The following is a 13,400-nucleotide window of genomic DNA, read 5'->3' as shown; positions in this document are numbered from 1 at the left end:
GGTAGAGGGATGGGCCATGGCAACCTAGGTAAGTTTTGAAGGACTAAGTTGACTAAATGCTGCTCATATTAGCCCTGCAAGTGAAGGAATTTGAACTGCCACTACATATGTATTGCAGTATTTAAGTATATACCTTTTCTTTTGGAATGTCTGATAACTGAAAGGAGCACAAGGACAATTTGTAAGGAAGGAGTAAGAGAAAATGGAAAGATAAAACAAATAAGCTTTCCTCATATTTTGATTTATAATGTTTAAAACACCCTTGAGATTGCCACAATGGAATCTCCACCTGAAGGCCAAGGCCATATGGGAAATGGAGAATACAAAGCTTCCCTTAAAATTTTTATTCTGGACTGGAGGGAGAACACCCAAGGAGCAGAACCCTGGATCATAATATTACTCGTAAGTGCATTCAAATTTGTGGTATTGTAAAGCAAAATGGCACTTTATCTTTTGCTCTCGTGACCATTAGAAGTAGGCCAACAAATTAGAGAAGCCTGCGTGTCATGTTCTTACCCTGGGCAGAAGAGAGACAGTATGGTGGTCTCTTTATATTATATTTGTTACTCACACAAACATTTTCCCTTTCTCATAGACATAAATTCTGGAAGAAAAACTAAACTTTATTTCTCAAAAATCTAAGCCAGTCCCCAGTAGGGTACTTATTTGTCCAATTTCAGGCGACTAACCACCTGCCAAATCTATGAAGTTGGAGCTGTAACTGAGACTTTCTAGCTGCTTCGACTGCAAGTTATGAAGTTTTGGTGCTGATGCATCTGTTCAACATCAAGCTCTAATGGTCATATGGGTGCATGGAAAGTGCCCTAAAACTTTAGCTGGCTGGATGTCTCATCCTTGGTAGGATACATCCCATGTAGCTTAGGCTACTGTAACAGTGATGTATAAGAGCATCTGCTGTTCTGGTAAGTTTGCTTACACAATTGCACTTTACAGTTCGCAGTTTATTGATAGCTGCTATTTTGTTTTTTTGCTTTTTCTCATTGAATCTACTCCCCTTGAGGCTTCAGGCAGCAAAAAACTAAAGAAATGGATGGAGAGGGCTACTTAGCTTTTTTGTGTTAGTCATTATGTGATGACAGTGCTTTGAAGTGCCTTTCAATGTAGTTAGACCTGCGAACCCTACCGGGAAAAGCCGAAAGACAAGACACAGCAACAATCTCAGAAAGATGGCTCTCAATATAAATATAAATAAATATATATATATATATATATATATATATATATATATATATATATATATATATATATATATGTGTGTGTGTGTGTATATATTACTTTTTAACTTGAAGCAACCTCAAAATTCAAATGTAATAGTAACTCTGCAGGATAAATTAGTTCTGCTAGATGAATATTTCGAATATTTCTCATACTCCCAGAACTGGATAAAGAGAGCATTTTGGCTGAGGCCTGTTAAATAATTACAGAGAGTAGTAGCAGCTGCTACAGATCAGAATGTTTCTTGTGATCCAATAACAATACTTCTTCTAGATAAGGTTTGTTTGGGTGTTAATTCAGCTTTGTTTAATGAGGCTGAATTTCATCAGGGTGTCTTGGAGTAAACCTGGCACTTGGTGGTAGTCTTTTTGTAAGATGGCTTATTACTCTGAGTCTGAGATCTTGGACGTTGGAGAACAACTACATTTCATGCTCCAGCTGAGCAGTTGTATGTTAGGTTATGCTGCAAAGCCTTTATTTTTTTTTCCTTGGAAGTAAAATATGGAGGAATTGGGGAATTGTCATGACACCTTTTACTGAACTTCCATATAAAAAGTACTGTTACTTTTGCATACTGTGGCATGACTGTTGCATTACCTGTGCAGAAAGAATCCCCACATTATTGTTCAACTTTCCAGACTGCTGGATTTGACACAGAATTTGCTGCATAAAACTTTGGAGAGACGCACTGAATTTTCCACAGGAGTGATTTGTCTTCTCTAGGGAAGGGGAGGATCTGCTTGCTGTCTGACTAACATTTTATTTTTAGCATCGAGACATCCTTGGCCTTCAGAGTTCTGCCAGTGAATAATGTGAACAGGCCTTCGGAGTTCTGTCAGTAATACATTCTTAATATTCAATTTCTTACTGCTTAGTGCAGTTTGCTGAATTATTTCATTATAAATGTTTGCAGTGTTGTAAATACTACTTTGTTACAATGACCCAGTTCTTAGAATTTGGAACAGTGAAGAAGTACTAATTGTTGTGTTACAAGTACAACCCTTTGAAGTACCTTTTCACTGGGGTGCTAATGTGTATTTGCTGTGAGGTTTGCATTACGTTGCTTTGGAACACTGAGCATCCTTGGGAGTAGCAGAGGCTGTACTCAGAATGGCATTTTTGTATGGTACATCTCGCCTGTTTTTATTATATTTGCACCTACTTATCTGCTTGTTTATTCCCTGTGCATTTCTAGAACATTTAACATATTCTGTATGAATTAAAATTGAGTATTGTTGAAGTCTGTGAACAAATCTGCAATTCTCAAGTAGCAGAATAAATGTTACAAGACCAGAACAGCAGCAAACTGGAAAAACAACCAGACCAGTGTTATCATTTTTCTTTTTGCAGTCCATTCTGGAGTGGACTAGAAACTTGGATTTTTTTTTTCAGTTTTTAAACATTAGTGTATTAAGTTTTTATTCAAATAGAAGAAGGAAACTGTGTCCTAGCTATTTCCTGAACCTTCTAATTTATTAATAGCTTTGCAGTTGTTTCAACATGGCAGGTTTTCATTTATAAACATTTTGTAGTTAGCAATGCATAGAGGAAAGTGAATATCTTATTTCTCCAACAGTCCTTTGCTAGTGAATTCATCAATTCTTTTTCACTTAGTAGACCTGTGGCCTAGCTACCCCCACCCAAACTCTGTCACTAATTGATCCATCTGTAGTTAAGGCACTAGTAAAGCCAGATAGTTTTAGTGGATGTTTTGTACACCCCTGCATCACACGCATTCACAAATAATTCATAGTAACTGCTGTCCAGTGAACTAAGGATAATTTTAAAATGGACCCAACTGTAGCAGAAAGGTCTTGGAGGAAACTGGAGGAGTTGCTTACTTTGCTCAGATGGCCTTTTCTTTTACATACATGTAAACCCAATGTGTAGCTTCCCTTTTTAGCTTTGCTCCAAGGACTGGTTCATCTGCTGCCTTTGTTGCTAGTTGTAAATGAACACTGAGAATGAAGATAAATCCCTTAGAGAAGAGAGCTGTCCAGTTGAATATTCTGTTGGTATCCCCTGACAAGCTGTTCTGGTACTTGGAGACTTCCTCCTGACAGTAATTTACCAGAACTGCAAAAAGATGTCTTGCCAGGTTTATCAAAGTTCCTATATACTCTTAACCCAAATAGTTGCACTTTGAAATTTTTCTTTTTCATTCATAGTTTGTCTTCAGTCTGTTGTACTGACATCAACTTTATTTTCTTTCTTGGAAGGTTGTACACACATTGACCCCCTTCTGTTGTGCTAGTCTGAAACAAGACCAATTCGCCTTGAACTCTGCTACTGGATTTGATTTCAAAAAGGACCCCCCATCACCTGGGAAGAAATCTTTCTCCTTACATGAGTGGGCTATTGTTCACTTAAGAGTCCTGTTTTGCACTGTGGTAATTTTACAACTGAAACTGCTTTCTCTATTTCCTCCACTGAGAGAGGTAGCTATTATTGTTTCTTAACAAATATTTTTTTGTTATATAGCAGTGCTAACATTAATTGGCTCTTGTGGTCTTCATTATAGTTGTGTTTGTGGATGTAACTGCTGTATTGTGCTGGCCTGTGTCACGACCAACCTAAATCTCACTCCTTCCCAAAAACAATGAAGGAATATTGGAATTTCCCTGTGTTCTGGCTATGTTTCTTTTCCTCCCTATGAATACCATCTCTGGTCTTCCCTGAAAGCAGTTATGCCTAGTAGGATTTACCTAGTCAGTAAAAAGATAAGTAACTAATAAGTAGCTTAAAGTATATATATTTTGGAGGAAGAACCCACATAGTGTTGAGATTATGCCTTATTTAGCTTGCATAACTAGAGGCTGCCTTTTGGAAATGCATGGTCTGCAAAAATGATCCTTGGTATATATTACCTCAGACTTGCAATGTGTAGTTCTGCTGATTTAAAGCTCAAGGTAAGGATTCTTTGGAGGGTTCCATGTTGGAAGTGCAGCAGTCTTTAGAATTATTCATCACAGAAATGCTAGAAACCTAGTCTCCCACCTTCTTAGATGTATCCCACCAGAAAAACTTACTGCCATTTTTAGGGCTCGCCTACTCTTCAATGCAGTGGTTCCATAGCTGCCTCTCAGAGGACAAGCAGTGAAGTAGAAAAATGATTTCTCCACCTTCTTTCCAATAACTGTTGGTGTCCCAGATGAATCCGTGTTAGGCGCCATAGTTTTCAACATTCATCAGTGACCTCTGTACTGCTACAAATATGGTATTCTAGTTCCATACACTGATGACTCGACTAATCTCTGCTGCCAAAACACTCTCTAAACTCCATGATCTTGCATAACGATCCTTCCTATTTATTGTGAATTATTTACCCAGGTTTCATTCTACTTCTATACCCCAAAAATAAAAAAAAAAAACAAAATCACCGCTCTTTACCCCAAAATGCATCTGTACCAACACAGTATTATTGTGTTGTGAACAAGTAAACTACACAAAATCTCTGAAAGCCGTCCTAGATGACCAGTTGAAATTTGATCACTATGTATCACACGTGGTTAAAAAAATAATCAAAAGCTAGGTATGTTATACAAAGTAAAATTTACCTCACTGACATAGCCAGAAGACATGTTGCCTCTATTTTTCTACTGCCATCTCTCCTGTATGCTGTTTCAGTCTTCACTAACTGTCAGGTCTCACAACTTTCCAAACTAGAGTAGCATCATATTAAAATAGCCAAATCTGCAGTAAAACTATGCCAACAGAACACACCACTGCCTAACATTTAGAGGATTAAACTGATTAGAGCTAACTTAACTTACAAGGCCATGTCTAACCCTGAGCTGTTGGACATGCTCCACCTAAAGAAATCTCAATCCCTCAGAGCCGCACGCTCCAGGGATCTAAACCTTGTCGTCACAATGAACAAGACATGCTGGAGGGATAGGTTCCTGACCCAGAGACTCCCCATACTCTGAAATAGACTGCCCATGCATGTCAAGCAGAGCACCTCTTTGGCCATCCTCAAGAGGAACCTTGACAACTGGATGGGAGATAGGAAATTCTCCCCTTGAATCGCGTCAGTCGCCCTGCTAGACAGGGGTCCAGGGAAGTAAACATTCTGGGTATAAACAACCAGGGGGATTGTTATGTCTAGGCTTGTATAGGCCTTAGGGCCGATAGCCTAGTACAAACTTGTGAACTTATATCATCTAGCTCTTTCTCATCTAACTACAGTAACACAGACTTCCCTAAAAGCCAGAAAATTGCCCAGCCCCTATGAACTTAATACATAGATTCATAAATTCATAGGCTGTTACTAGGCTAATGACCTGGAGGGCTTTCTAAACCTGCATAAGTTTTCCCAAAAGAATAATAGGACATTGAGGGTCAGGCATTTATAAGCTACCTCTGTCGATAAGGGTATGGGTTCCAGACTAGGTGTAAATTTCCTATTTCCCCATCCCCTGGTTTAGGTTGCACTTAAACTGAGTAATAGACAGACTCAGCTTCACATAGATGGGAAGCCTGTTCCATGGAGGGGGGGCAGTCTTTGGGACACATATCTATCTCTCCAGCATGTTCTGTTTTAAGTCATAAACAAAATTCAGGTTCCTAGACCTTGTATTTCTGATACTTTTTGACTTACAAATATGTAGGAGACTCAAGTGTGGGGTTTGCGAATGCCTTGTAAGCGAGTCGTACATAGATCCCTACTCACCAGTTTATAAGAGACTGAGTAGAGGAAGAGTGCTTTAAAATGCTCTGCATAAGGCATTTTTGTTACTCCTTGTATACTTTCTGTAAGGAACCTCCTGAAGTTGCTGTAGTTGCTGCACATGCCTGGTCAGGTACATACCAAAGGGAGCATTGTACTCTATGACTGGTCTGATAAGTGTGTAGTACAGTGGGATATTGACCTCTTTGGACCTAGATGCCATGTCCTCACTTATACGTTGTGCAACATAAAAAGATTTCCTCACCATTGTGGCCACATGGTGGTCTAAGGTAAAGCTATTGTCTGTGTGCGCACACAGATCTCTGACCACTGGGTTGATTCTTAGGGGTGTATTATCAACATGGTAATTAGCTGGGACGGTTGACTTCCCAAAGGGTACAATTATGCATTTCTTGGCATTGAGTTTAAGACCATGACTTTGGCACCATTTGTTAGTCAAAGATAAGCTTTCTTGACGAACCTTTTTGGCTAGGCTTATATAGGCCCCAAGGCCAATAGCCTAGTACTTACCTATGAACATATACCAAAAAGGAGCGGGCCCAATACCACGCTCTTGGCGACTTTGTAGGGACTAGCCGCTTGGTGAAGGTGGCTTCACCTATTTTGACCTCCTGAGTCCTGTCAGTGAGCCAATTGGCTGCCCAGTGGGTGATAAAAAGGGTTTATACCTAAATTAGTGAGCTTGTGTATAATGCCTGAGTGGGTTATTATATCAAAAGCCTTGGTCAGGTTGAGGAAAGCTGTGTGCACAGTCTTGCCTTCATCCAGTGCTTTGGTGACCGTCTCAAAAAAGCCCACCAGATTTAATTGGCATGACCTTCCTTTAACAAAGCTGAACTGTGATGAGTACAATTGGCAGGTTAACTGTGTCGTTATCATATTTATGACTCTTTCCATGGCTTTACATTTGAGGCTGGTAAGACTTGTAGGCCTGTAGTTGGACCCCCTTTGTGCAGGGGAATGATTTTAGCTGTCTTCCATTCTTTGTGCAGAAAACCTGACTGAAGTCTGCAGTTGAAAAGTGATTCAAGTGGACCAGAGAGGTCATGTTTCATGCTGTTTATTAAACATCCCAGGATGTTATTGGGGCTAATCAGTATAGTGCTTTTGGCCTTGGAAGGTGTATTGATGACCTAGTCCCTAATAATGGTTGGGGAGATTGTGTTATGTGGTATTTCCTTTGGACTATCGGGGTGGGGGGGGGGGTTGAGCTGTCAGCCAAAAGGAGGTTGGCAGTAGTCTCTGGTTCAGTGTGGTGATGCCATTTACAGTATGTTCTGCGCATTGTTGTGTATTTCCTCTAAGTTTACAAACATAGCTGTAGAAAGCATTGTCATTGTCCTTTGCCTGAGAAGCGATTTTTTTTTTTCTTCAAATTTAGCCTTTGAAGTTTTAATTAACCCTCTTAGCTGCCTGTATAGATTGGCCAGGGGGCTTTTAGTATGTATAGCATTGTCCCTCCTATGCTTGGCCAAAACTTTATTTTTGTATTCTCGAGAAAAATCACTTCACTAAACACTATAATCAAATTATCAAATAATGCAAATGACTGTCTATTTTAAAGTAGTGTAACTATCTATGGAACCACATTCCCCTACCACTAAAATGCATTTCGAAGTGTAAACTCATTTAAAACGCAGCTGAAACTTTGCCTGTTAAATCTAGGGATGTGCTGACATATCATCAAGCCTTTCCTTCTCTTCACTCAGAATCAGTGCCCCCACAATTAAACTTTAGCAACACCTGCATAGTTTTACTAGCATCTCCCAGCCATATACATGGCTTTGTGACAGTGCTCTGCTCCACCTCTAATATAAACTTTATGGTTGCCATATACAATTGTCTCTGAACCTGCTTAATACCCCACCTGGTTACTACAGTATTAACATTTTTGCCCTACTGGGTTCCTTCTCATTTCCGTTTGTTTGACTTTCTAATAACAAGGAGTAATATATATTTGACAAACCCACTAACACATCTCTTCAAATGCTTAATGTTCAACAACTACTAAATGCATGAGAATTTTTTATACTGTAAAAGTTTCCTTTATTTCACATAAATGTAGTCTAAGTTGCAGATGTATGTATAATTGTTAATGTATATTACTTATTATGCACTGACTGCTCATTACTATTTAAAAAAGAGCATGCTTATTGGACAACCCAACCAGCGTGTCCGTTGTACATTGAGCATATACCAATAAAAAGAAGTCTGGCCACTGAAGTACTATTGAGTGGTCAGACTTTCTATTGGTGTATGGTGAGGGACAGAGCAAAAAATCTGGTATGTTGTGCAAAACAGTCAGAAACATGCCTGATTTTGCTAGTGTTTCTGCATTTTCCCCTCAGAAAATCTCAGAAGTTAAAAAAAATAAATAAATAAAAACAGCAAGGGAGATTCTCTGTACCCTTTCTTCTCTTGCACTATACTGATGTACTGTGCAAGCATGGGAACACAAGTCCTATATGCATGCACAGTACATCAGTAAACCAGGAAAAAAGCGAAGGAATACTGCAGTGCCATTATACAACCTTAGTTAAGAAAGAAATTGTTTACCTTCCTTAAGTAAAAGTAAGAAATTTCTTTCTTAAATAATGCCGTTGTATAAATGCATTAATCCAAGACTGGGTGTGGGTATATCAGGATTTACCCCCAGTTGGCTTTGTTTGCTCACTCAAGCTTCACCCTCATGATCAAACCACACCAAACCATGGATAATCCTGATGTACCCACACCCAGTCATGTATTATTGCTTAATTATACCATGACCCCCCATTAATATTCCAAAACGTGCACGCTGATTGGTCAGCCTGCATGTTGTAAATCGACTTATACTAATGGAAAAAGGTCCGGTAACCCGGACTTTTTCCATTAGTACAAGTCTTTTTTAAAACACTGTCTCGCTATGTTAAAGGAGTTTAACATAGCGAGACAGGTTTAAAAAAAGCAACGGAGATCTCTGTTGTTTTTTTTAAAGCTGTCTCGCTATGTTAAACTCCTTTAACATAGCGAGACAGTGTGTAAAAAGCAATGGAGATCTTGCTTTCTCCATTGCTTTTTTTTTAAACCTGTCTCGCTATGTTAAATGGGTTTAACATAGAGAGACAGCTTTAAAATAAGCAACGGAGATCTCTGTTGCTCATTTTAAAGCTGTCTCGCTATGTTAAACCCATTTAACATAGCGAAACAGTTTGTAAAAAGCAACGGAGATCTTGCTTTCTCCGTTGCTTTTTTCAAAACTGTCTCGCTATGTCAAATGGGTTTAACATAGCGAGACAGCTTTAAGATAAGCAACGGAGATTCTCCATTGCTTTTTTAAAGCTGTCTCGCTATGTTAAACCCATTTAACAGAGTGAAACAGTAAAAAGCAACAGAGATCTTGCTTTCTCCGTTAGCTTTTGCCCACAGCTCTGATGTACTGCGTAGGCATACGCTTGCGCAGTACATCAGAACTGCCGCAGAATGCCAGACAGCTGCGGAAGGGCAGCAAGGATGCATTATGCAATGCCATTATTTAAGAAAAGTAATTATTTTTTTTATTAAATAATGTCATTGTATAATAGCAATAACCCACTTCTGGGTGTGGGTAATGCTGGATTTACCCACTGTTGGCTTTGTTTGGCCACTCGGGCTTTGCCCTCGTGACCAAACCACGCCAACCGTGGGTAAATCCAGCATTACCCACACCCAGGCATGGGTTATTGCTATAATGTTTCTTCATGTATACTACTGTCTTTTTTTAATGTAATATTAATATGCTGGAGCTTTTCTCCCTGGGTCTCTACTGAAAAGTTTTATTATTGCTATAATTATTATTATTATTATTATTAACATTTGTTGGACAAACCGAGAAAAGCAAAGTAAAATTAGTACATGTAAGTACAGGGTTGTGGAAGTGCAAGTAGGCAATATTCCTCCTGCAGAAAGACTTGATTGGTGTAACACTGTTTCAGAATTTGCTGTTCTTTTAAAGTTGCAATATTTATTTCATAGTTTTGGGATTCACTGTTTTGGATCTTACACTTTAGATAAGGATCTGTACTGGAGTCTGCTTATTGAAACTTGCTATTGCATGTTGCAAGTAGGATGAAGGACGGAGGGCAGGATTGTATGCTGACTATGTCATGTTACATATGCAAAACAGTGGTATGTGAAAGGGCACTTCAGCTGGGTAATAAGAAGGTCCCCATCTTGTCTTACTCCTTGCCTTGGACACTTAATTCCTCTCTCCTCTGTAGTTATATATTATATCATTTAGTTGCTGTCTCTGTTTTTTTCATGTTATTGGAAGAGGTGCAGTCAGTGCTGTGGAACTGGGCGAGATATGACCTTCTTGTATGCCATGTTTTATATGGTTAACACCTTACTACACCAATAGGTGAACTAAAAGCTGCAACGTACATGAAATTAAATAAAAGCTGTAACATGCATCAGAAACTGGCAAGTAGAAACCCTGGGTGCTTCATTTAGTTTATGCATGCTATCAAATACTATTGAATACTGTGTGACAATTGCACGTTTTTTCATTTTGGTGGTTTTAAATGCACTTTTTTTCCTTTTTAAAGCTTTGTTGAAAGTTTATTTTGAAAGAACTGTGAATGTTAAAAACTGAATGTGGCTCACTTGGCAGAAATGGAGTTGTGATTGACTCCACATGAAGAGTGCTTTATACCATTTTTACAGTAAATTTTAAGTAAATGCAGTTACAGAGCACGTAAGGGATTTGTTGAATTAGTATACTTAGTAGCGTGTAATAAAATTTGCAACATTGTCCAATAACTTGCGTGCTTATTTTGACTTTTGGACCTGTTTCAGTCTTGGCACAGGGTAAACAATAGATACATAACCTTATATGTAGAGTGAATGACGACAAAATGCAGTATATACATAGTGACTATCGTAGTTGGTTTAAGAGTATAAAAAGCGTTAAATGACATTATATACAGAGTGAGTTTTAAAACACGATATATCTGTTACGTACAGAGTAGAGTTGGCATGCTGAAAGAATCACAATCAAATGTAGAGTCAAAGCAAGGTATGTAGAGGGAAGGGTATGAAGAGGTTAAGCTGTATGACCAGAGGAGATGCAGATGGATTTTCTTGTCTTGAAATGTGCTTTTATTTCTGATTTGGAAAAGGGGGAAATTGAAATTATTTTTAAGAAATGAAGAGAAAGATTCCTACAGTTTGGGACCAAGGACTGAGAAAATATGGTCTGGGCAGTGGAGTCTAGTTTGGGAAGGTTTGAAGGAGAGTCGACAAATAGACAAGATTCTGATGTTGTATGTTAGTGCATCTCTGACTAGTATGGAGGCCAGTGGGGGAAGGTGTCATTTCTTTTGTACATTTAAATAGTTGAAAGACAAGTAGAAAGTCAGCACATTGTTTCACATTTGCTATTTGAGATGGACTGAATGGTGGATACATTTCTTTTAGAGGCTGCAGCAGTTAGAGAGAGGCAGTATTTTAGCTGAGTCAGTAAGATGCCTTTACCTGGGGTGGCCATGGTGGTGCAACAGTTAGCGTTGCTGCCTCGCAGCAAGAGGCTCTCCGGTTCGATACTCGGCTGGGGTGCCTTCTGTGTGGAGTCTGCATGTCCTCCCTCTGGTCGTGTGGGTTTCCTCTGGGTTCTCTGGTTTCCTCCCACATCCCAAAGACATGCTGTAGGTGGATTGGACACTCTAAATTGGCCCTAGGCGTGAGTGAGTGCATGTGTGTGCCTTCTGTAAAAGGTTGGGTGCTGGGCTGGCAACTCAACACTGTAAAACTCCACTGCCAATCCATGAGTGGACTTGTGATCCGCTGTGGCGACCCCTAACCGGGAAAAGCTGAAAGAAGAAGTTACTGTCTCTGTGTTTGCTGTTGCATGTCTTTTATATCTTTAATTGCTTTTAGATTACTTTTTTTAATACATATAATGTTTGCGTGTGTATATATACTTTTATGACAACATAACATTTCTTACAATTTTAGTTCCTGTTATTGTTGTATGAATGTTTAATGTTTATTATTGATATTCAGTGATTCAAGCTGTTATTTGCCTTCTGACCTGAGTTGTGCAAGAAGATCTTCAGATCAGTGTACTTAACACAATTATCAAATGTAAAAATATTTTTCCCCAAAAAGGTTGTAATTTTAGTATAATGAGACTGAATAACTGCAGCTATAGATTATAACCCCCTTCTTTTTTCTCAGACAGAGATGTGAAGGGGCTCTTTTAAACATTCTAGCAATCTGGTCCCAGCCTCTTGAGGTCCTAGTTAAATCTATAGGGCTCCAGAAGATCACATTTTAATACCCGCAAGGCAATACTGGAATGGTGGATTTCTCTTTGGGAACTTCATAGTTAAAAGGTAGGGTAGAGTATATAGTGAGGTATGGGAAAATGTGTATATTTGTAACACTGGTAATGTGCTCAATCTGCCAAAGTGCTGTCTTATCCTATGCATGGGAAATAATTGACTGCCTGCCAGAAGGAGAAATGAGAGAAACTGTAAAAATGTTAGTAAACACAGTGGTCATATAGCCTGTTGTAATTATGATGTAATAGATGTGAAGTACTTTCACTTGGTGTTGCCAGAGGCCGCATGCATGACTGTAACACTAGGTCTACTCTGAGAATGTTGAGGTGACCCTGCTGAATAGGGTCCTCACTTCCTTGAACCCTGGACCCAGCAAAGTAGATCAGATGTTACCTAATTTGAAGAAAAAAAAGAAGATAAACCTAGATCTTGAATGACTTAATGAGTTTTTTTCTGACCTCAGGCAAGATATATATGCCAGACATTTCCCATCTTCAAATATCAGATGGATGGCAAATACAGAGGAAGAGAAGTTTTCACTTGCACCTAAGGAAGCCCAAATTTCCACAAAAGTGATGGATGACATGCAAGTTTTTCAACACCATCTATTATTCCCAAGTCTTTAGACAATCTTTTGACGACAAATATATTTCACTTGGACGTTTTTCCACCTTTAACTTCTTGGTATATGGCTCTCGTGCGCAAGCAGGATTTCTTGTTTGGTTCATTGTTGTTCAGTCATGTGATTCTGCCTTTTTTTTTGTTTGTTTCAACTCTTTAGACATGCTAGTTTTACTGTACATTGACACAGGTGGATATTAAAAGTACTTTCTCTAGGATGTATTGCAGAGTTTCCAACTCTACCACTTTTGCCAAGCATAAAAAGATACCTCCTTAAATCTGTGTACTGGCCTGAGATTTGGTGTAGCAGCTTTAAAAGAAAAACTTCTCCTCAGAATCATGACCCTTTGACCCTTCAGTCCATTGCTAGACTTCACAGCCCTGAACATGTTTGAAAATGTAATGTTCAAATGGATTTCATTGTCTTTGCTACTGATATTGTCCATGCTAACTATGATTTTTGAGTTGCCAGTCTACTTTTCCTTCTTGTTCCTGTTTGTCCATGTCAGAGGAAACTCCTCATATTCACAGTTGGGGAATCTCTAATTACA

This window comes from Protopterus annectens, chromosome 4.part0 (genome assembly GCF_019279795.1).
Source record: "Protopterus annectens isolate FY-2018-M chromosome 4.part0, PAN1.0, whole genome shotgun sequence".
Lineage (NCBI taxonomy): Eukaryota > Metazoa > Chordata > Ceratodontiformes > Protopteridae > Protopterus > Protopterus annectens.
This window is presented reverse-complemented; position numbering follows the sequence as displayed.